The following is a 25218-nucleotide window of genomic DNA, read 5'->3' on the forward strand; positions in this document are numbered from 1 at the left end:
CTCAGGCCTCCCTTATTCCCTGACATACCACAATACTGAAATTAGGTCCATTAATAATCCTACAATGGCTTCTAAGTGTTCAAGTGAAACAAAGAGTCAACAGATGTAGCAAACTTCATTGTTACCTTACTTTAAGAAATTGCTACAGCTACCTTGAACTTCAGAAGCAACTGATCAGTCAGCAGCCATCAACATGGAGGCAAGACCCACTCACTATCAGCAAAAAGATTAACACTCAAAGAAGGCTCAGATGATGGTTAGCAGTTTTTAGCAAAAGTATTTTTAAATTTAGGTGTGCACATTGTTTTTCTTTGACATAATACCTTTGCACACTTAATATATGACAGTATAGTGTAAACATAACTTTTTATATACACTGGGAAACAAAAAAATTCACGTGACTCATTTTATTGTGATATTCACTTTGTGGTGATCTAGAACCGAACCTGAAATATCTCTGTTATGCCTCTATATGCATTAGATGTCCTTGTTCTCCCTCTCATTAAAATATAAGCTCTTTGTGAGTAGAGATTGTTTCATTCATTGTATTTGTAACTCCGGTACATCTAACACAGTGCCTGGAACATAGTGGGTGCTTAATAAATACTTGTTGGTTGACTATCATTTCCTTTGGGAGGGGGAGGGAACTATACACTTTCCATTTACAAATGTTATAGTTGTTGTGTATATATTTGTTTTGGTTTTGCTTACTTTACTCTATATCAATTTACAGTGTTCTGAGAATTCTTCATATTCACTGTTACTTATAGAACTGTAATGATCCGTTACATTCATGTACTACAATTTATTTAGACGTTGGAGGTGCCAGCTGATGGGTACCTGCTTTGTTTCTTGTTCTCTGATAACCTCAGAAGTGCTAGGAATATTATGGATGTATATAAGACCTTTCTTTCCATAGCTGACAACCTTAGGGTATAGGTCATGGTTTAATTTTTAATAGTATAGATATTATAGGGACAACCCAGTATTTTATACAAAGTTCAGGCTAAACAGAAGAAATTTATATTCAGGCTCTGAAATCCCTACCTGATACTGACACTTATTACCTGTGTGGTCTTGGACAACTCACTTAACCTCCCTGGGCCTCAGTTTCTTCTTCTACAAAATGAAGAGGTTGAACTAAATAAAAAGCCACTGAGATCCTTTTAAACTCTCAACCAATGACTCGTAAGCTAAAATGGTTAATATGGGTACCATAACTCATTTTAAAATGACTGTGCGAAGACATGCTAAGATTTCTATATAGATGGCCATCTGGAAAAAGTGATTTGTTAATTTTTTACTATGGTAGAAGAGGAAGAAGCAGAAAGTTTTTAAGGGGTCTTTTTTGCATACCAAGAAAAAAGTTTAAGTTGCAATTTCTGATAAAATCTGAACACTAAGCCTTACAATCTCTAATTTACTTAAGAAGCCAGATTTAAAAGAACCATAATTCTTAGTCATTTTAAGATTCTAAAACTTTCAAAAATACTAACAAAGAGATTATAGTCACTGCCTCTGACCTCAAAACATTTATGAGACGAAAAGCCACTTCATGTACAGTATTTGTGGTAAACAGCTATTTTCAATTCCTCAGAGGTCTTTGTCTAGCTTTGGAACCAAAATTTATTTTTCAATGGCAAATAGCGATGTGATTCACTTGAAAATGGATCATCTTACACTGATGATGCTGGAACTGTGGTAATGAAAGCAAATTGCTGAGAAGCACTCCTACACAGAAACTTTAAAGCATGTGAAATGAAGTTGGGTCTTGAACCGAGATACTGGAAGGTAAGTGAAATAATGGTAGTCTAAGATCATGACAATTTGAGAAAGGCTTTAATTATCTCGTGGTTCTGTACAAAGCAAATGAAAAAATTACTGCTTAAGTAACTATATAAAAATTCCCTTTTTATCAGTGTTACTCAATTTTTGTGGAATTTTAAAGTGAGGAAATAAGGAAAGAAATCATTTGTACTTCCTGTTACTGTCACGAATTTCACGTTGGGTAGAAATCAATATGCATAAAATGAATCAGTGACTTACAGTAATTGATGGCAATAAAACTTATTGCAACCAATATTATTTAAATGCAGTGAACCACAGAATTGTTCCTGTAAGTGAAATGGTCTAAAAATTAAAATTACTTTCACTTCTGTTCTATCTCTCATTTTCTTACAGATTTGAGAATTTCAGAAATTAGCCTCTAAAGGCCCTTCCAGGCCAAATCTCTGATTTTATCATCTATGATCCTGTCATCCTTTTATCTCCCCATTAACTTAGAGGTAAAGCAGGTGATGGTAATGATTAGCACTGAAAACACACATGAGCAAACACATGCACAAAACATATAAATACCATCTCCCTTCCCCCCATAGAATGTAAGCTCTTTTAGGGGAGGAATTATACCATTTGTTTTTGAATCTCCACTTTTTGGCATAAAGCAAGCACCAATTGAAACAGTAAAAGCTATATAAAAACTATTTGCTATAAAAGCAAACCCTTTAGTTTATAAGGAGAGAAAATTAGACTATATTCTGGAATGTTTAAGTTAACTAGAAAAGCTAAATGAAACATTTAATTAAAAATATATTAAGTGCCTTTATGCATTAAACAGAGAGGAAGAAATGATGAAAAGTGATATAATACCTGTTTTCAAGGGGCTTAAAATCTGTTAAAGGAAAGATATAATGTTATGTTATTCATTACAGATCAACCTAATTAGATAATGTACTTTTAAAAAATGCTTTATTGATGCTTTTATTTTGAAAAAATCACCATCACTTTCCAATGATGATATCCCCCTCAAACCATCCCCACCCTCCCTTGTAACAAATAAGTACTCATCTAGTGACCATATTTAAAAACTTATGTCTCATTCCTCACTATGTATCTGCTGAAAGGTGTGAGTCATCACATCAACATCAGTCAGTTATTGATCAGTTTTGAAGTTTTTCAATGTTCTTTTTTTTTTAAATGTTACTGTGGTCATTATGCAAGTTGCTCTGATTTTGCTATTTTGCTCTTCATCACTTCATATAGCAAACTTTTCAGACTTTACTACTACCTCTACCCAAGGTTCAACTCTTATAAAGCAAAAACTGAGAATGAGAGTGGAGGTAAACAGAAAACTATGGGAATGGCTATATAGAATGGTTCTGCCAGAATCATAAGGTCAACAAAATTAAAAGATGCTATTATAGGGCAAGAGTCCTTGCATTACTAGAGGTGTTTTTGCCTCTGTGATGATGCCAATGTCTTAAAAACCTCTGGAATGGTATTCACCATAGGATTTAAAACTGGAAAAGACTACAAATGATCTAGTTCAATCTCCTCATTTTACACATTAAGAAACTGGACCTAGGGTAGACTAGTGTCTTGCTCAAAGTTACAGAGATAGAAGTAACAGACCTGAGATTCAAACTAAAGTCACCTTGGCTCCCAGTCTTATATTCAAACTACTATGTCATGTTACCTCTAATTAGAACTATAGGGTCTTATTTGACACACTTGTTTAGTCTTTCCCTACAGCATACCTAGCAAATCCATCAAAATTTATCTTCCAATATACTATTTATTCCCCCAATCTCTGTTATTCAGATCCTTGAATGGTATAGGCAAAAGTCTGTGTCTTCCACTTCTCCCTGAATTATCCTTAATGTGAGTCCTACATTAGGCCTACTGTGCTTTGCCCATCCTTTCCTATATGCAATCTTCACCCCCCTCCACCCTTCACTGAACAAAGGGATTACAGTCACTGCCTCTGACCTCAAAACATTTATGAGAAGAAAAGCCACTTCATGTACAGTATTTGTGGTAAATAGCTATTTTCAATTCTCTAGCTTTGGAACCAAAATTTATTTTTCAATGGCAAATAGTGATGTGATTCACTTGAAAATGGATCATCTATGCTTCTCCCCCCTACTACAGGGGTATTTTTCTTGTGGCAACAATTGTGAATGGGGCTTGAAATCCCCAATATAGGGAAATATGTTGGATATGGGCTTTCTAGTGGTGAAAATCCTCTTTTGGCTGGGGATGAAGATACATGGCTTTCTACTTTATTCCTTGGAGGCTATGTAGATCATAAGGTCTACTACATGGTTGCTGTAACTATACTCATTATTACACCAGGAAATGAGTTTGAAAAAAATGGTCATTGAGGGCAAGACCAGCACCACCATCAAAGGCAGAAGAGTAGATGGCACTTTTAAAAGTCATAGGATACAACCTGGTCCTCTGGTAGCCCAGGATGCCCCTTATGGGTACCTCTGATGCTTGCTTCACCATTTTCTTGATAGTATTTTTGGTAGGTTTCTCTGGGTGGCAGGACAGATGCATAATAGCTACACTGGGAGCAGGAAGACAGAAGGCCATCCCTGTGAGCTTCCCATTCAGCTCAGGGATGACCTTGCTCACAGCCTTAGCAGCACCAATGCAAGTAGGGATGATGTTTTGGGCAGGACCATGTCCATCATTCCACAACTTCCCAGAGGGGCCATCTACTGTCTTCTGAATAGCCGTAATGGCATAGATTATGGCCGTTAATACTTTTATAATGTCAAGATTGTCATGAATGACTTTGGGTGGGGTGGAAAGGGGTTCCAAGCAAATCCATCAAAATTTATCTTCCAATATACTATTTATTCCCCCAATCTCTGTTATTCAGAACCTTGGCATTACTGACAATCATAAGGGAATTATCATATTTCTCATGGTTCACTCCCATCATAAACATAGGAGCATGAGCAGAAGGGACAAAGATAATGACACACTAGCTCCACCCTTCAAATAAGCCCCAGCTTTTCTTACGGTGGTAAAGACACTAGTGGACTCTACTACATACTCAGCTTCAGCATCTCCCCATTTAATATATTGGTGGAATAATGCTCCTAGAAGAGAATAATGGATTTTCCATTGATTACCAGCTTTCTATTCTTAGCCTTTACAGCACACTTGAACTTGCTATGGGTAAAATCATATTGGAACACATCGACCACGTAGCTGAGGTCAATGAAGGGGCCAATGAAGGCCACGATATCCATTCTGACTAAGGTGAAAATACCCCTGATCACAGGAGCTTAATACTGCCAAATCTAATGACTCCAACCTTCACCATCCTGTCTTAGGGATGTGGCTACAACAATAGATCCTGGCAGAAGAAGAAATGAGAGCTCCTCTATACAATTTAAAAAATTTTTCCCTCAGTTACATGTAAAGATAATTTTTTTCACGTTCTTTTCTTGGGGGGGCAAAGGGGGGAGGCAGGGCAATTGGGGTTAAGTGGCTTGCCCAAGGTCACACAGCTAGTGAGTCAAGGGTCTGAGGCTGGATTTGAACTCAGGTTCTCCTGCCTCCAGGGCCAGTGCTCTACTCACTGTGCCACCTATCTGCCCCTAAAGATAATTTTTAACATTCATTTTTTAAAATTTCGAGTTCCAAATTTTCTTTCTCCCTCCCTAACCTCCCTCTTTCTCTGGAATCAATTGTTTTATGATAAAATGTAAAATGGATAATTTTGGTTATATAAAATTGAAGGTTTTGCAAAAACAAAACCAATACAACCAAAATTAGAAGGAAAGCAAAAACTGGGAAAATTTTTTTACAGTAGTAGCTCTGATAAAGGCATTTCTCAAATATATAGAGAACTGAGTCAAACTTATAAGAATACAAATAATTCTCCAACTGACAGATGGTCAAAGGATATGAACAGGCAGTTTTCAGACAAAGAAATCAAAGCTATCTATAGTCATATGAAAAAATGTTCCAAATCATTACTGATTAGAGAAATGCCAATTAAAACAGCTGTGAGGTACCACCTCATACCTATCAGATTGACTAACATGACAAAACAGGAAAATGATAAATATTGGAGAGATGTGGAAAAACCAGGAAACTAATGGTCTCTTGGTGGAGTTATGAACTGATCCAAATATTCTAGAGAGCAATTGGGAACTATGCCCAAAGAGCTATCAAACTGTGTATACCCTTTGATCCAGTAATACCACTACTAGGTCTGTGTCCCAAAGAGATCAAAAAAAGAGGAAAATAAGCTATTTGTACAAAGATATTTATAGCACCTCTTTTTGTGGTGCCTAAGAATTGGAAATTGGGGGGATGCCCATCAATTGGGGAATGGTTGAACAAATTGTGGTAAATGATTAAAATGGAATATTATTGTGTTTTAAGAAATGACAAGCAGGATGATGTCAGAAAAACCTGGAAAGACTTACATGAACTGGTAGAGTGAAATGAGCAGAACCAGGAGAACATGGAGTACAGTAACAGCAATACTGCAAGATGAAGAACTATGAATGACTTAGCTATTTTCAGCAATACAATGATCCAAAACAAGCCCAAAGGACTCATGATGAAAAATGCTATCTACTTCCACAGAAAGAACTGATGGCATCTGAATATAGACCAAAGCATACCATTTTTCACTTTCTTTCTTGTTTTTCTTCCACAAAATGACTAATATGGAAATGTTGTACATGATTGCATATGTATAACTATATAAGATTGCTTACTGTCTCAGGAAGTGGGTAGGGAAGGGACAGAATTTGGAACTCAAAACTTAAAAAAAAATGTTAAAAATTGTTTTTACATGTAATTGGGGGAAAACCAAAATGTTTTTTTAAAAAATTGTTCATTTTCACAAGATTCATATGAACTGGTGCAGAGTGAAGTAAGCAAACAGAACAATTTATATTATAATATCAACACTGTAATTATAATTTCATAACACTGAATTTTTGGTGGTTGTTCTCTGCAGTCACACTGATGTAGTCATTTTATCATTTTCCTGGATCTCCTTACTTCATTTGGCAACCGCTTGTAAAGTCTCTCCAAGCTTCTCTGTATTTATCATGCTTATTGTTTCTTACAGAAAAACAAATTCCATTAAATCTGAGTACCACAATTTGTTTAGCTGTTGTCCGTTGGATGAGCATTTATCACTTTGTTTAAATTCTTCGCCACCAAACGAAATGCTTCTATGTCTATTTTGCTATATATAGAGCCTTTCTTTTTGTCACTGATCTTGAGGAATAGCACTGGTATCTCTGGGACAAAGGATAATCCAAAATGCACTCCAGAATAGTTACATGAATTTGCAGCTTTGCTAACAATGTGTAAGTGTGCCTATCTTTCCACAAACCCTCCAATGATGACCAAAATAAACTTTAATTTGGCAAACAGAATTCTAAATGTGAGATCCTTTTCCAGTGACTGAGTGGACAGATTGCTAGAGGGGTTGAATCATATCAATCTTGACATTCTGCTTATAAATAAAACCAGAATTAACAAGGAAGTTTTAGTTAAGTGGAAGAATGGCTCACAGGTACTTCATGGTGAGAAAAAGAAAGGAATAGGCACTTTTTTACTACTTGCTCCTCCTAGATACTCTCTCCTCTTTGGGTTTTTGTGACATTACCTGACTGAACACTCCAACTCAATCTCCTTTGTTCACAAACTGTGGGTGTCCCCAAGGTTCTATACTAAGCCTTTTTGCTTTCTCAGTTTACACACTCTTGGTAATCCCCTCAGGCTTCCAGGGATTTAATTATTAATTAATATACATATGTATGCATAGATACAGATATTCAGTCCCAGTTTCTCCCCTGAGCTTCAATCTCCAAGAGACACTTCAAGTCCCAAACTGCTCATTTCCTGCTCCAGACCCTCCTCTCTTCCAAATTTCCCCAATTCTGTCAAAGGTAAAACCATTCTTTCAGGCTCCTGGGCTTGTAACCTTGGCATTATCCTCAACTCCTCGGCCAATATAGGCAATCGGTGGCCAAGTCTTTCCATTTCTACCTCCACATGTCTTGCATCGTAAGTTAACTGCCACAACTGGGCAACCAAGAGCCCAGTTTAGTCATGTTTGCCTAATGGCAAGAAGCAAATCTCTGCCAAATGGAGAGAGATGGCTGCCAAAGGCAAAAACAGGTTAGACTATAAACTTATTCTAACAAGATGGATAACTATGAGTAGTATAATCTCATAAAGCAGAAAGAAGCAAAGGGAAAAACTAGTTTAAAGAAGGTCAGTAAGACATTCAAATGAGTAAAGTTGTCTTTCAAGGACAAAAATGGAAGAACTACTTACAGGAAAAAAAAATGGAAAAGATTTACAAAAGCCATTATTACAATACAGTCTTATAAGCCCATACGGAGGAGGCTATATTTATCCTCTGCAGATCTCTGGCAAATCAGAGGTTTAACAGAACAACCGAACATATCAGGAATTTGTGAGAGAAAAAAACAATCACAGCATACTTTGTAATTAAAGTGAATTTATTTGGGGGGTTTACACGTTATTTACATGGAAAAATGGAACACGCCGAAACTATTTATTATAGAAGGAAGAACAACAGAACTTATGTAAGGCATCCAGGGTTTGAGTTGTGGTTCTGTTGCTTAGTAAGCCTGAGGCCATGATCACCATCACTTAACCTCCCTAATACTTAGAATAATCTGTAAAATGGGAGCAATGACATACTAGGCACAGCATGCTTACCATCTGACAAATAGGATTTTAAGAATTTTAAGAACTTTTCAATCTACTCTTCTATAGTATTAAGATATTTAGGAAAAAAATAGTCATTGGCATTTTCCTTCTGAATTGAAAAACTCATGAAGAGTAAAACTTTACCATCAATTTATACCAAATGGAAGGCACAAATACCAGAATGTAGCTTGTAATCAATGAAAGTGTTATACAATTTCTCAAATGTAATTCAGTCCAGTCTTCCTTATATTTAATTTTGTGCCCAGCTTAATGTTCATGCCTACCTGCGATACCCATTTAACATACACACCCCGATGGGTGATACTCAATGGATTGCCCATCCAGCTTTATTCCAGTCCAGACAGCAGTTCATCCATGTTTCCCCATGAAGCTTTTTAAGTCACTATCTTGAGTGACCAGGGATAACTGAGGAGACTCTGTAGCATTCTGGATCATGATGCAACTACCACAATGTCATTTTCAAACAGGAGCAAAAAATGGCATATGAATTCTACTTCTATATGTTTTCACATTCAGGAAATGTATTATTAAAAAAGGAGATGATTTTCATAGACCTAGAACAATGTTTAACAGATGATTATCCAGAATGTTCCACTGCATTCCACAAAATGTTCAAATTTAGGGGAAGGCCCTTGACACTTTGTATAGATCCTCTATGTAAAAACCTATGGAGGATTTACAAGAAGACATGGACAAGTCACAATAACAGCTGTGATATACTCTTTTAGAAAAAGTACCACACACACCAATGAGATGATTGTGAGATTACCACTGAAGGACCTACACTTTATTTTGACACCTTCAACAAATAAACCCTTAGACCTACTGTCTTTACCATTCATTTTCCCTGCAGTACTGCCAAAAAAAAAACCATTGTTTACTTGTAATACATTTCTGAGAATTACATCTGAAAATGGATCACAAAGGTGAAATCCTGACTCTGAGTGTTGCTTCCTGTTTCAATATCAGCAGAAACCAAAGACTAAACTTCTATGGGCATATTTATACTTTTCTGATACAAATATAAAAATTTTCTTCTTTATGAGCAAAACCTAATCTGAACAGGCATGGGAAATAGAGCTCATGCAGTTCTTCAAATTTATGAGAACGAAAAGTGTTTAGCAATGACATATTTATAGCCAGGTCTTGAAAATATACACAGACATATGTATATAACAACTTTGGTTGGGGGCTGGACTATCCCACATGGTAGCTTGTTAAATAGTCTTGAGTTCATGGTTGACTTTTCTGGGGCAGGAGTAGCTGAGGGGGATCATGGGGAGAAGAATTTAGTTACATTTATACCTATAGTTTCTCCAACAGAGATCACATCTCATGCTTTTTCAAACAGCTTGATTCATCCAGGTTTTCTATTAAATCCTCCATTGAGGACCTATACAATGCACTTGAGACTTTCCTCTAAGAGTGTGTGAGTACAAAAACATATCTTTTCCTCCTGATAACCTCTTCTCTCACAAACTGGAAGACCCCACCTCTCATCAAGTCTGGAATTTAAGACTATACAATAGGCCATCAACAGAATGCTAATTGTGGTATATGAATGTAATGGAACACTATTATGCTATAGGAAAAGAAAAGCAGGATGATTTCAGAAAAGCCTGGAAAGAATTAATGAACTGATACAGAATGAAGGGAGCAGAACCAGGAGGACATTGTATACAGTAATATTGTTTAATGAAGAACTGTGAACGACTTAGCTGTTCTCAGCAATACAATGATCCAAGACAATGCCAAAGGATTCACGAGGAAAAATGCTATCCACCTCCAGAGAAAGAACTGATGTTGTCTGAATACAGACCGAAGCACATTATTTTTCATTTTCTTTCTCTTTTTTTGTTCAAATCTTCTTGCACAAAATGACTTAATATGGAAATGTTTTACATGATTGCACATGTATAACCTGCTTACCATCTCAGGGGTGGGGTAGAGGAGAAGGACAGAATTTGAAACTCAAAACTTAAAAAAAACAACAAATGTTAAAAATTGTTCTTACATGTAATTGGGGAAAAAATAAAATTACATATGTGTATGTGTCATACACACATATACATACATACATACATATACACATATATGCTATTTATGAGAATCCAATTGGAGCTCTGGGTATGAATAGTAACTAAAGGCCGCTAAATTTAATTTCTAACCTATCCCTAACCCTACCACCCTTTACTCTGTTATACAGTATTGGTGGTGCCTCTAAATAGCATATGCTGCATATTTCCTTCTATCCTATAAAATTCGTGTCCATATCTTTCCACAAATCCCCTGTAGGAGAGCTACCCAACGTTTCTCTAGGTCTTTTACATTCTGTGGGTACCAGAGAAACCTTCAGGCCATACAACCAGAAAAATGAGATGGGTATGTCATTTAGTGATAGTGAGGGAACACTACTTTTCATACCATTTTGTCTATGGCTCATCACTGTTAATATGATACAATCTACTTATATCCATCAAGTATCTCTTTACTACTCTCTGGGTCACCCACAATTTCGATTTAACAATCATTTATAAATGCCTGCTATATTAAAGAATTATGACAGGAACTAGGGATATAAGACAAAAAAAAAAAATTCCCTGCCTTCAAAGACCTTACATTTTTTCCTACAGAGCACATGGTATTTACTTAGATAAGTAGGTAAATGCAGGATATTGAGAAGGGAGTCCATCAGGGAGCAAGCTCAGGCCTAACAGTTGGGCCATCATCCCCACTGAAAGGGGCCTGCTGGCAGAAACACTGGCATAATTTAAACAGCCTGCCAGTGGGAATGCTGGCATCATTAAAAAAAAAAACCCACCGGTGGGAGCTTTGGAGCTGCTGCTCTCTTGATAAGATCCTGTGAGAGAATAAAATGCTTTGGCTCCAAAAGGATAGCACCACTCTCTACTCAGAGACAGCTTAACACTGACGGTGCATGGGAAGAAGGGTCCTTGTGACAGAGTGGGGATGGCTGCTGTCTGTCCTCCTACTGGGACCACCACCCATTCCCTCTCCTTGATCACTGCTAGTGTGTGTGTGTGTCCCCTGCTGTGCCACTGGACTGCCCAGGCACTCTCACGCTTGTGCTCATTTCACATGCCAGCAAGGTTATGCTTAAAGTACTGTAAGTTAGGCTTCAGCAATATGTGAACCAAGAATTACCAGAAGAGCAGGCTGGTTTTCAAAGAGGCAGAGGAACTAGAGACCAAATTGCCAACATTTGCTGGATTATGAAGAAAGCAAGCAAATTCCAGAAAAAACATCTATTTCTGCTTCACTGACTCCATTAAAGTCTTTGACTGTGGATCACAACAAAATGTGGCAAGTCCTCAAAGCGACGGGAGTTAACAGATCATCTTCCTTGCCTCCTGAAGGGTTAAAACCAAACATAGAACAACTGAGTGGTTTAAGATGGGAAAAGGAGCATGACAAGCCTGTATTTGGCACCTTATTTAACTTATTTGCAAAGTACAACATGCAAAATGCCAGTCTGGATGAATCAAAAGCTGGAATTAAGGTGGCTGGGAGAATTATCAGCAATCTTAGATATGCAGATGATACTACTCTGATGGCAGAAAGTGAAGAATTAAGAAGCCTCTTGATGAGGGTGAGAGTGTAAAAGCTGTCTTGATGCTTAACATCAAAAAATTTAATCTCGATAACTGATCCCATCCCTTCCTGGCAAACAGATGGAGAAGAAATGGAAGCAGTTTCAGATTCTATATTCTTGGACTCAAAGATCACTTCTGATGGTGACTGCAGTCATGAAATAAAAAGACACACTTGCTCCTTGGAAGAAAAGCTATGGCAAATGTGGACAGCATATTAAAAGGCAGAGACATCACCTTGTTGACAAAAGTCCATTACAGTCAGAGCTATGGTTTGTCCAGTAGCAATGTATGGCTGTGAGAGTTAGCCTATAAGGAAAGCTGAGCAGTGCAGAACTGTGATGCTGGAGAAGATTTTTAAGAGCCCCCTGGACAGCAAAGAGATCAAATCTGTCAACAGTTAAAGAAATTAATTCAGACTATTCACTGGAAGGTCAAATACTGAGGCAGAAGTATATGCTTTGACTACAGAATGAGAAGACAAGACTCACTGGCAAAGACCCTAGAGAAAGACTGAAGGCAAAAGGAGAAGGGGAAGGCAGAGGATGAGATAAATAGATACTGTCATGGAAGCAATCAACTTAAGCTTGGAAAGACTTTGAGAGATAGTGAAGGACAGAAGAGTCTGGCATGTATTGTTCCACAGGATTATGAAGAGTCATACATGACTGAACAACTGAACAGCAACAGGTGGTACAGCAGCTGGAGTGCTTAACTTGCAATCAGGAAGATGAGTTCAAACCCTGCCTCAGACACTTATTGACCTTGGACAAGTCATTTCACCTCTCTCAGCCTCATTTTCTTCAGCTGTAATAAATGATAATAATAACACCTAACTCACAGAGTCCTTGTGAGGATATAATGAAATAAAATATGTAAAGTGCTTTGCAAACCTTTAAGTGCCATAAAAAATTATTATTATTAAAAGGAGTCACTGAAGGTTTGGGGGCACAGGAGTGACATGGTCAGATACCTATTTGATAGCTATGTGGGAAATGAGGAGCTGATTGAGTTAGAAAAGCACAGGAAGACTTGGATTTAGGAAGGAAGATGCTATCCACCTGCAGACAAACAGATGACAAGTGGAAAACCATAAATGAAGTCACGGAGTGGTTAGAAACAACTAAAATGACTCAACAAAAACAAATATGGAAATAGGTTTTGCATGACTTCACAGGCATAACCAATATCATATTGTTTGCCATTCCAATGAGTGAGAGAGCAGCGGGAAGGAGGGAGAGAATTTGGAACTCAAAATTTAAAAAAAAAATTAATGTTAAAGTGTGTGTGTGTGTTTATTTAACCCAATAATAAATGTTCAGCGATGGGAACTGGGGCACACTTACCAACCAAGTTTCAGTTATGGCCACAGTTATGATGGTGCTAGAGAACACTAACAAGTAGGAAGAAAAACAGAATTGAACTGAGGTGCCCTGTGCCCTGGAAAAGGAGGAACGGAAACTATCCCATTTAAACTCATTAACCTTGATACTGAACCATCCATGTACCTTCAAGCATTTGGTATATTTAACTTTAAATTTTAGTAAATTTTTCAAAAAGAAAAAACAACAACAAAGCAACAACAATAAAAAAATTTCAACAGTAGAAAGTACCACAGATAATCTCAGACCAATGGTCTTTGGTAGTAATATAGGAAAATACCCCCTGGTCACATGAACAACCATCTCTCACCAGGGTGGCACCGAACAGCTTGGTAAGAGCAGGTAAAAAAAATCAGGTATTGTCCCCTTCATTTGCTCATTTTGGTTAAGCATGACTATAACTGTATCGTTCACACTATACAGGAGTCAGGGGATGGGGAAAAACTGAGGTATGTAGGTAACGGCCCGAAGAATCTCTCTGGCACAAATTTTAGAAAACTTCCAAACTCCAAAAAAAAAAAAAAATGCCTTAGTTCTGCTAGATTAGTATGATCTAACTTGAGAGACGCAAATGTGTGACTCTCATTCTTCTCCAGTTTTTTTATTTTTATACTAGACCACAAAACCCACCACAAAATAACATACTAACAAGATCTTTACTTCCTCCTACTTAACTACTCTCTTACTTATTATAAATTTCTCCACTTCCTGTGAGCATGAGAGGAAATCAGGTACCAAAGTTTACAAAGCTTCTCCCAACGATATTACCTCATACTACTAACATTTCTTTTACTTGGAAAACATGTTGGAACATAAGACCTAATAAACCACATGATAAATTGCACCACAATTAAACTTTATTTGATCAGAATAAGATAATTTATAGAGGCTACATAATCCCACACTAAGCATTAGTATTTTATAACACTAATCACTAGTGTTTTATAAACACACACCCCAAAACCAACCAATACTTACTGAGTGCCATGTATGTGGCACTCAGAGTACTATGGGGGCACAAAGTAGTAGAAGGCATAGTCCTTGCCTTTAAGGAGTTTACAACTAATTTGGGAAAGTGACAGAGTTAATACAACTCAAAATGTATTGCCTTATTAATGGTGGGTTATCAATATGGCATTACCACAAAGTCATCGTCTGTCTACCAAGAGTTGCCTACAATTAAATCTTCCAGTTTATAAGCATTTAAAATACTTCTAATGCATAATAGCACAATTACCATAAAGCTTAATAATTCAAGGAGTCTCTTTAGTTAACAATTACTTGCTGGATATGAAAGCTTAAGGAAATCATCCTCTCTTCATTCCCCACTCCTACTTGGGTTTTCACACTCCTCAGTCAACATCTGAAGGCAAAGGCAAACCCACAACTCTCATTTAAGGTTAAGGGCTCTTGAAAGGTTGTCACTTTGCAATAAACTTGCTCTTCATTCCCTTTTTAGGGTGTTAATTCCTTCTATCATGTAGTTATCTTGACATTAGCCTTCTGCTTCATAGTATCTATATCCATTTATGCATGTTTGATGGTGTCTGCTAACAATGACATTTAAATGATTCTACCAATACAAAAACAGAAAAACAGACAATTTTCCTAGTAAAAGGAAGACAATTCAAAGCATCTTCTATTTTGGCCACCATACCCTTATCTTAAATAATTAAAAAGCAGGAAAGGTTTGGTGTTTTCATTTAAAACCAAAAAAAAAACCAAAAACCAAAAAACCCCACAAACATTTGCATATATGGATGCTTCGCTTATGGGATTAATAGATGCCAAAGTGGAATTTTACTTAACATTTCAGGTATCTTTCTAACTATGGGACAAGAAAAGTTAGAGGCTTAAAGGAACCTAAAAGCACGCCCCAAATTTGCTTACATTTCTCATATGCCAATTTTAGTGCTTATATTAAAATGGCCACAAAGCACAATGAAGTAGAAAGAACACAGATCTGGAAGTCAAGAAACCTAGATTCTAGTCCCAGTTCTGCTAGTTGCATAACTGTACAAGTCACTTAACTTCTCTAGCTTTCATTTATAAAAAATGAGATGGCTGTTCTTTTGAGGTCTCTTACAACTTTAATAATTCTATACAAGTCTAGTCCAGAGTTCTACAGAGTTTATAAATTTGATATGAAAATTTAAAATGTCTATGAGTTTGACTTTATTGCATTTAAATGAACTTAAAGCATTTCAGAAACTACTGGCTGGAGGAATAATTAAAAACACAGTTATTTATGTGGCAAAAAACTGTAATAATAGACCATAATAATAAAAGAATATTCATCTATTGAGCAAGACTTTCATTCATAAGGCTCCAACTATAAAGTGAGGAGGCTGAACTCATACAGCCTCTGTAGTCCCTTCCAGCTATGGTCCAAATTTTACTACTACTTATTAACTTAACAATTTTTTACAAGAATTTATTAAAGTATGCTTTAATTGGGTGACAAATGAAAATCTGTCCCAAATTCTAGCAAGGCATTTCTTTCTCAGAAGCTTTCACATATAAAATAAAAATAATTTGAAAAAATTGTGAAACATCTCATAAGAAAAAGAACTGATTTGGAGAACAGATCAAGAAGAGAAAACATAAGAATTATCAGACTACCTGAAAGCTATGATAAAAAAAAAAGAATTCTGATATAGTATTACAAGAAATAAATAAAATTACCCTGAAGTTTTAGAACAAGAGGGGAAAGTAGAAATAGAAAAAATCCACTGATCACCACCTGAAAGAGATCTCATAGCCAAATTTCAAAATCCCCAAGTTAAGGAAAAAATATTATGAGCAGCAAGAAAAAAACAATTCAAATACTGCAGAGCCACAATTAAAATTACATAAGACCTAGCAACCGCTACACTAAAAGACCACAGGCTTTGGAACACTATATATCAAAGAGCAAAAGAACTGGTACTGAGGCCAAAAATAACTTAACCAGCAAAGTCGAGTATAATCCTGAATGAAAAAAAAAAGACATTCAATGAACTGACAAGACTTTCAGGTTTTTGTTGCAAAAAGACCAGAACATAATGGAAAATTTGACAAATAAGTTCTAGGAGAAATATAAGGTTAACATTAAAGACCAATTACAAGGGATTCAATAAGGTCAAACTGTTTACTTTTTATACAATGAAATGTAAACCGTATTCTTGAGACTGTCATTAGTAATTAGGTAGTTCAAAAGAAAGATTAGGGATGAGTTGAGTATGATGTGGTGATTCTAAAAAGCAAAATTGTGTAGGAAAAGGCACAAAGAACAATTATCTCATAAAAATGAGGAAGGAGAGGAAGAATTGATACAGAGCACTCAAGTGAGGGGTAGAGGGCTGGTAGTGCTGGAACCCTATTCTCATCAGATCTGGGTTAAAGAGAGAACAACCTATATACCTTTTAAATTTATAAAGAAATAAGAGGGTAAAAGAACAAGATTAAGGGTGTGTGTGTGGTGGTTCAGAAGGGTATGTAGATTAAGATTTAGGAGGACTGGAGGAGAAGAATAGGGAGGGACCCTCGGAGGGTTAGGGGAAGAGAATAAGGGAGAGAGTCTTTAAAAGGGTATAGAATAGGGAGGTAATGGTTAGAAGTAAACTAGAGGAGGGAGAGGGTAAAAAGGGAGGCTGAGAAAGACAAAAGTGAGTAAAAATAGGATGGAGGGAAATACACAAATAGGAATTATAACTTTAAATGTGAATGGGATGAATTCATCCATAAAACAAGAACAGATAGCAGAATGGATTAAAAATCAGAATCTGAGAATATGTTGTTTACAAGAAACACATTTAAAAATGAGAGATACACACAGAGTTAAAATAAAGGGATGGAGTAGAGTGCATCATGCAAAAAAAGCAGTAGTAGCAATCATGATATCATACAAAGTCAAAACTAAAATAGATTTAATTAAAAGAGATAAACAGGCAAATGACATTATGATAAAAGGTACCATAGATGCTGAAGCAATATAAATACTAAACTTACATGCACCAAATACCATAGCATCTAAATTTTTATGTTTTTCATTTTTTTTTTGCAGGGGGGAAGGCAGGGAAATTGGGGTTAAGTGACTTGCCCAAGGTCACACAGCTAGTAAGTGTGCCAAGTGTCTGAGGCCGCATTTGAACTCAGGTCCTCCTGAGTCCAGGGCCATTGCGTCACCTAGCTGCCCCAACATCTAAATTTTTAAATGAAAAGTTAAATGAGTTACATAATAGTAGGGGGACTTAAATTTTCTCCTCTCAGAACTAGAGAAATCTAATTAAAAAAAATAAGACAGAAGTTAAGGAAGTGAATAGAATTTTAGATATGATAGATATCTGGAGAGAACTGAATGCAAATAGAAATGAATATACCTTGTTCTCAGCAAAACATATTACCTTTACAAAGACTGGCCATATATTACAGCACAAAAGCTTTATAACTAAAAGCAGAAATATTAAAAGTTTCCTTTACAGACCACAATGCAATAAAAATTATATTTAATATGGGACCATGTAAACATAAGGAAAAAACTAATTAGAGACTAAACAACCTAATCTTAAAGAATGTATGTGTCTGAACGTACGTAAAGAACAAATAATAGAAACATTCAGTAATTTCATTAAAGAAAATGACAATAATGAAACAACCTATGGGATACAGCAAAAGCAGTAATCAGAAGAAAATCTACATCTCCTAGTGCTTATAGCAATAAAAAAGAGAAAGAGCAGATGAATGAACTGGTATGCAATAAAAACAAAAACTAGAAAAAGAACACATTAAAAATCCTCAACTGAACACTAAATTGGAAATTCTAAAAATTAAAGGTGAAATTAATAAAACTGTGTAAGAAAACCATTGAATTAATAAATAAAACTAGGAGGTGGTATTATTAAAAAAAATCAATAAAATGACAATTGGTTAATATGATTAAAAAAAGAGAAGAAAACCAAATTACTAGTATCAAAAATAAAAAGGGTGAATATACCGCTAAAGAAAATGAAATTAAAGCAATTATAAGAAGTCATTTTGCTCAATTATATGCCAATAAATTTAACAATCTAAGTGAAATGGTAGAATATTTGTAAAAAAAAATACAAACAGCTTAGATTAACAGAAGAAATAGAATATCTAAATAGACCTATTTTAGAAAAAGAAACTGAACAGGCCATAAATGAGCTTCCTAAGAAAAAAGCACAGGGACCAGACAGATTTACAAGTGAACTCTATCAAACATTTAAAAACCAACTAATTCCAACATTAAATAAGTTATATGGAAAAATAGGCAAAGAAGGGGAACTACCAAACTCCTTTTATGAAACAAATAAGATACTGATACCTAAACCAGGAAAGGTAAAAACATAGAAAGAAAATTACAGACCAATTTCATTAATGAGTATGGATGCAAAAATCCTAAATAAAATGCTAGCTAAATGATTACAACAATGTATTACAAAGATTATACGTTATGACGAAGCAGGATTCATACCAGGAATGCAGGGATAGTTTAATATATGTAAAATTATTAACATGATTATGTCAATAATAAAAGTAACAAAAATCATATAATATCAATAGATACAGAAAAAGCATTTGACAAAGTACAACACTCATTTCTATTAAAAACACCTGAAAGTATCGGCAAAAATGGACTTTTCCTTAAATTGATAAGAAGCATTTACCCCAAACCATCAGAAAGCGTTATTTGTAATGGGGATAAGCTAGACACCTTCCTAGTAAGGTGAGGTGTAAAACAAGGATGCCCACTGCCATCAATATTATTTGACATTGCATTGGAAATTCTAGCAATAGCAACAAGAGAAGAAAAAATAGAAAGACTCAGAATAGGGAAATGATAAGCAATACAACTATCTCTTTTTGCAGATGATATGATGATATAATTGGAAAATCCTAAAGACTCAACTAAAAAGTTAAATGAAATAATTAACAATTTCAGCAATGTAGCAGGATATAAAGTAACCCACATAAATCATCATCACTCCTATAAAACACCAACAGGATCCTGCAGGAAGAGAACCACTTAAAATATCTCTAGACAGTATAAAATACCTAAGAATACACCTACCAAAACAAACCCAGGATCTACATGAAGAAAATCATAAAAAACTTTGTAAATAAATAAAATCAGATTTAAATAAATGGAGAAACATTACATTAATTGTTCAAGGGTAGGCAGTGCCAATATAATAAAAACAAAAATTTACCAAAATTAAACTATATATGCAATGCCATCTCAATTAAATTACCCCCAAAAATTATTTTATGGAGCAAGAAAAAATAATAAAATTCATTTGGAAGAACGAAAGGTCAAGAACATCAAAAGAAAAAAATGTAAAGGAAGGAGGTTTAGCAGTACCATATCTTAAACTGTATTATAAGGCAGTAATTATCAAAACTATCTGGTACTGGCTTAAAAATATAGAAAGGTAGATCAGTGGAATAGAGTAGACATACAGCAGCAAACAAATATAGTGACCCAGTGTTTGACAAGTGCAGACTTAAGTTTTTGGCTTAAGAATTCATTATTTGGTAAAAAGTGTTGGGAAAGCTGGAAAACAGTCTTGGGCATAGACCAATATCTCACCATTTACCAAGATGAAGTCAAAATGGATACACGATCTAGATATAAAGGAGATAGTACAAAAAAATTTGAAGAACATGAAACATATCAGACTTACAGATAAGTGAACAAACAATAGATAGAATGTTGTGGGATGTAAAATGTATAATTTTGATTACATTAAATTTAAAAAGTTTCATACAATAAAATAAATATAGCCAAGATCAGAAGGAAAACAGGAAACTGGGAAAAAAATTTTATAGACAGTTCCTCAGATAAAAGTCTCATATCTTAAATATATAATTGTCAAATCTATAAGAATGCGAGTCATTCCCCAATTGATAAATGGTCAAAGGATATGAACGGGCAGTTTTTCAACAAAGAAATCAAAACAATTTACAGTCATATGAAAAAATGTTCTAAATCATTATTGATTAGAGAAATGCAAGTTAAAACAACCTTGAGATATCATTTTACATCTATCTAATTAGCTAAAATAATAGAAGGGGAAAGTGACAAATGCTGAAGGGAATGAAGAAAAACTGGGACCTTAATTCACTATTGTAGACTTGTGAGATGATCTAACCATTTTGGAGAGAGATTTGGAATTATGCCCAGAGTTATGAAACTTCCTATACCCTTTGACTCAGAATACCACTCTTAGGTCTGTTTCCCAAGATGATTAGGAAAAATGGAAAAGAATCTATATGTTCTAAAATATTTATAGCAGCTCTCTTTGTGGTGGCAAGGAACTGGAAACTGTGGGGATGTCTGTCAATTGGGGAATAGCTAAACAAATTGTGGTATATGTTCATGATGGAAGATTACTTTGCTATAAGAAATGATGAGCTCAATGATTTTAGAAAAGCATGGAGAGACCTCCACAACATAATGACAAGTGAAATGAGCAGAACCAAGAGAACATGTATACACATTAACAGCAATATTGTTTAACAATGACTTTGAGCAACCAAGTCATTCTCACTATTATAAAAACCCAAATTAACTGCAAAGATCCTACGAAGGAAGATGCTGTTTGAATGCAGAAAAAGAATTGACATACATATGTGTGTGTATGTATATGTATACATGTACGTCTGTGTGTATATATGCATATATATGCATACATACACAGATTTGTGTTTAATGGTAGCCATCTAGAAGTTTGGGGTGGGGGGAAGGGGAAAAAGAAAGTTACATGGCAACTTTGTTGTATATCTGAAAGGAATAGCAAGTTGTACGTAATGGATCTGTAATTTTCTGGTGCAATCCTGCTTTTCTATTTCACTTTGTTAGGGAAAAGCTTGTTTTATTTCTTAAGTTCAGAATAAAATAAATGAATTAAAAAAGAAAAGAAAAGAAGTTGAAGCAAACTTGAAATAAAAGCAAATAAACCCAAACACCCCCTCTCCTCCAATACATATGCACATTGATAAGCTTTCATGGCTTTCCTATAACAGGCTCTAAACAAGTGACTGCTCCAGGAGTTCTTCTTCTATTCCAGGGATTGTCAGACACTATTTTCCTAAAAGAAAGCTATGTTGTACATATGCCTGATATATTGTTCTCAGACCTTAAGAACATCTACCATTTAGTACTGATTAACAACAGGGTACTATACTGACTAGGCACTCTTCCTTTGGGCCTGTGATCTAGGGAGCTGCGAGTCAGACTCAGTTCTTCCATTTCACATGTGCAGGAAAAATGATATTTAACTGCACACTTAAGAGTGCCAAAAACACACTGGACTTGGGTGCTGTGGCCTTTTGACACCACTTTGGGGAATAATGATTCAAAAATTCCAATTTTGTGAAGCCAAACCAGAATATACATCCTGTTTAGTCAACAAAGGTAAAGAATTTTCTTAATCTATTATTCATTCTGACTTCCTGTACTCAGCCAAGATAAACCTATTTCTATAGACTATAGAAAATTGTTATAAAGATTAAATGAAACACTATATCCTAAATTTTGATCCTAAATACAACTTAGTGATAATATCTAATAATAAAGTAATAATTTAAGTTCTACCCCTGAGTATACTGCACCTTCATATATATTCCTGGGCCATGCTATTATGCAGCTCCACATACCCTCTTCTCACAGTCCTTTCTGATGACTCCTCTAGCTTTTTACCTATTTTGTTAGGAACAGTAATCAAATCAAAAGTACAACTGCTTCTGGAAAGTGCATGACAAATGCCCTATGGTTCAACTCATCATTCCTGTGACTTCCCAGACAAAAATATCTTTCCTTGGTCACCACTCCCCTATATATGTTGTCTTCCTCCCCTAGTGGAATGTATGTTCCCTGAGGGCAGGGACTATCTTACTTCATCTGGCCCATAGTAGGCAATTAATAGATACTCTCATTAATTTATTATTTCTAAGCAAAATACAAATAAATTATGGAAAAAGAAACTACTCTAATGTCTTTCAAAATCATTTCTTTCACCAGTTCACTTACAATCCATCCAATTTAATTTTAAGTTAGTCATCCAAAAACAACTCATGGAAATAAGTTAACATGAGACAAAATACAGTTATAGTATGCTGCCTAAGGTGGAAAATATTATAGCAACTTTTCCAAAACATTCTTAAAGGGGAAATGTAAGGAAGATAAAGTGGGGATGATAGAATATAAAAAGTAATAAACATCTGCATATTTGTTTTTCCTGGATTTTATTGTCAAGATTACTCTTTCCTCCGTTTCCTTTTTCTTACATCAACTCTACTCCTTGCTTTCTGATTCCTGGTTTCCCACCAAATCCTCTCCCTCCTCCAGTCAATTTCATCAAATGAGCTGTACAAAGAGCATTAACCACTAATATGTTTTGGGTCTTTTTGGGCTTCTTTGATATTAAAAAAATTAAATTCCAAAAGGGAACATGGAAAACTAGGACATGGTCAAGAGCTACAATCCATATTTTCACATCCTTTACTGAGTTGTGGAGCAATGAGCAAATCTTAATCTCTCTTCCAAGATACAGAAATTACAGTAAAGAAAGGAAGTAGTATCTCCACTAATATTATGCTGAAGTTTATTATAGTTATTTCAGTGAACTCAAAGATGAATGTCATCTAACATTTCATCATTCTACCAAACACTATCATGTCCTTCTACTATAGGCCAATTTATGGTTGTAAGCAAGTACAAATTAGATGGAAATGGGAATAGGGTATGGGGGGTGGAGAATGAGACATAGACTAGTATGAGAATGAGAATTATTGCCATAAAATTACTAAACACTTATTCATATGTATTTATAACAAAAAGAATTAATTTTAAAAGGAATAAAAATTGTGCATTCATAAACATGGCATCAGGCAGTTTTGATTATATAAAATCTGAAAATTTGCACCTTCCCAAGATTTAAAAAACTAGGTCACAGTAATGGAATTTAATTGAGGCAAATCACATGAAATAATTCAAGTGTGTCCCACTTTTTAGAAAAATTGTGTGCATATTTTAAGCTTAGTATCAAGACCATAACATGTTTTCACAGTTCACAAAAGGGTCTTCAGAACAGTCCTAGGACACAGGTGGCAAAACTATTATTGGGAGTTGAGAGTAAGGGGAGGAGAATAATGAACTATTATAAAGGAAAGAAACATGTAGGTATAGGGTTAGGGATAGGAACTGGATCTGTGGTTTCACTGATGTGGGGAACTCCTAGATGAGGAAATACCCTCTACCACTGCAAGCTGGCACTGTCCCTGCAATTTATTGGCAAAGGAGAGACTTGCCCAGAACACTGAGAGATTAAGTGACTTGCCAAGGTCATGAAGTCAGCATGGCAAAGGTGGGCCTTTCTTGCCCTGAGTTCTCACTCTTCGGCCAGCTCTCTATCCACTATACAATACAAATGTAACGGTAATTTGTAGTACAAAGTAAAGTGAATAGTCCTAGAGGTACTATTAGTAAAAAAGGAAAACTAACCGAGGTATGAGGAACTACGCAGATAAAACTGGAAAGGGATAACATGATATTCAAACAAAATAAGGAACCTGTTACAACTTAACATGAGGCAGCTGCTTGGTGCAGTGGATAGAGCATGGACCTGGAGTCAGGAAGACTTATCTTAATGAGTTCAAATGGTCTCCGACACTTACTAGATGGGTCACTTAGGGCAAGTTAATTAACCTTCAGTTCCTTCATCTGTAAAATGAGATGGACAAAGACATGATCCAGTATCTTTGCCAAGAAAATACCAAACGCAATCGTGAAGAGTTGAACACAACTAAAACAAGTGAAGAACAATAACACAATGCTGCTGAGTGTGACAATTCCTAGAATACTGCCGATGTAGCTGTGCAACAATTGGGCATTAGGCAACCATGAATAAATTACTTGGCACCCCAACGTCCACTACAGAAAAGGGGTTCAGGCCAGAGATCTTGTTTGATTCTACAACAGCTTATCCACTGAGCCTGTTCCAATTAAAATCTCCATCCTAGCATGGACCCCACAAACCTGCCTGGGGACTGGATAGAGGAAAACAACACATTCCAAAAGCCCTAATCCCATGTGGTTAAGATCACCATAAAAGTGTTTGTTTCTTAAACATTTACATGACATGAGAACTATTTAATAGTGGCATACCCATGTAATGGTCTGTATAGTACTGCCCTTAAGGATGATAAATGATCAACCATCATAGCTAGTTACAGTTAGTTTACTGTTTTAGTAAGCCAAATACAGCTAACAGCTAACAGCATTTTTTTGATTCAGTGAAGATACATGAAGAACTGATTTCAAATCCCAATAACTGTAAGTGATTTTTTTGCCCTCAAGAATGCTGCAGATATTTAGAATAATTATTATATATCCACTTTCTTTTAAGTAATACATGACAGGATATACCTCCTTGAACAGCCAGTACATATAAAATTTGGGAAAAATAAAACCCCAAAAAGCTCTAGCAGAAGACATTAAAGATTAAATTTATTTCTGTGTAATTCACAGGCAATATAAAAGTAGAGATATCTGCATTAGTAAAAAAAAAAAAATCCCCTTTGCAAGATTTTAGTAGTAAAAAAGAAATTGAGGTTAAAATTTTAGCATTAACATTGTGAAGAGGGACTAGCAAAAAAAATTCATCAACTTACAGAGATTGATCAATTTA

General features: G+C 35.5%; 1 protein-coding gene and 1 pseudogene across 1 annotated transcript in view; both read right to left on the reverse strand.

Moving 5' to 3' along the window:
* PTPN1 (protein tyrosine phosphatase non-receptor type 1) overlaps positions 1-25218 on the reverse strand; it is a 71806-nt gene that overhangs the window by 38950 nt on the left and 7638 nt on the right. The gene's annotated exons all lie outside the window — the stretch shown is intronic.
* On the reverse strand, positions 4062-5119 carry LOC118842869 (annotated as a pseudogene).

The sequence above is a fragment of the Trichosurus vulpecula genome, chromosome 3, assembly GCF_011100635.1.
Source record: "Trichosurus vulpecula isolate mTriVul1 chromosome 3, mTriVul1.pri, whole genome shotgun sequence".
NCBI classification, from domain to species: domain Eukaryota; kingdom Metazoa; phylum Chordata; class Mammalia; order Diprotodontia; family Phalangeridae; genus Trichosurus; species Trichosurus vulpecula.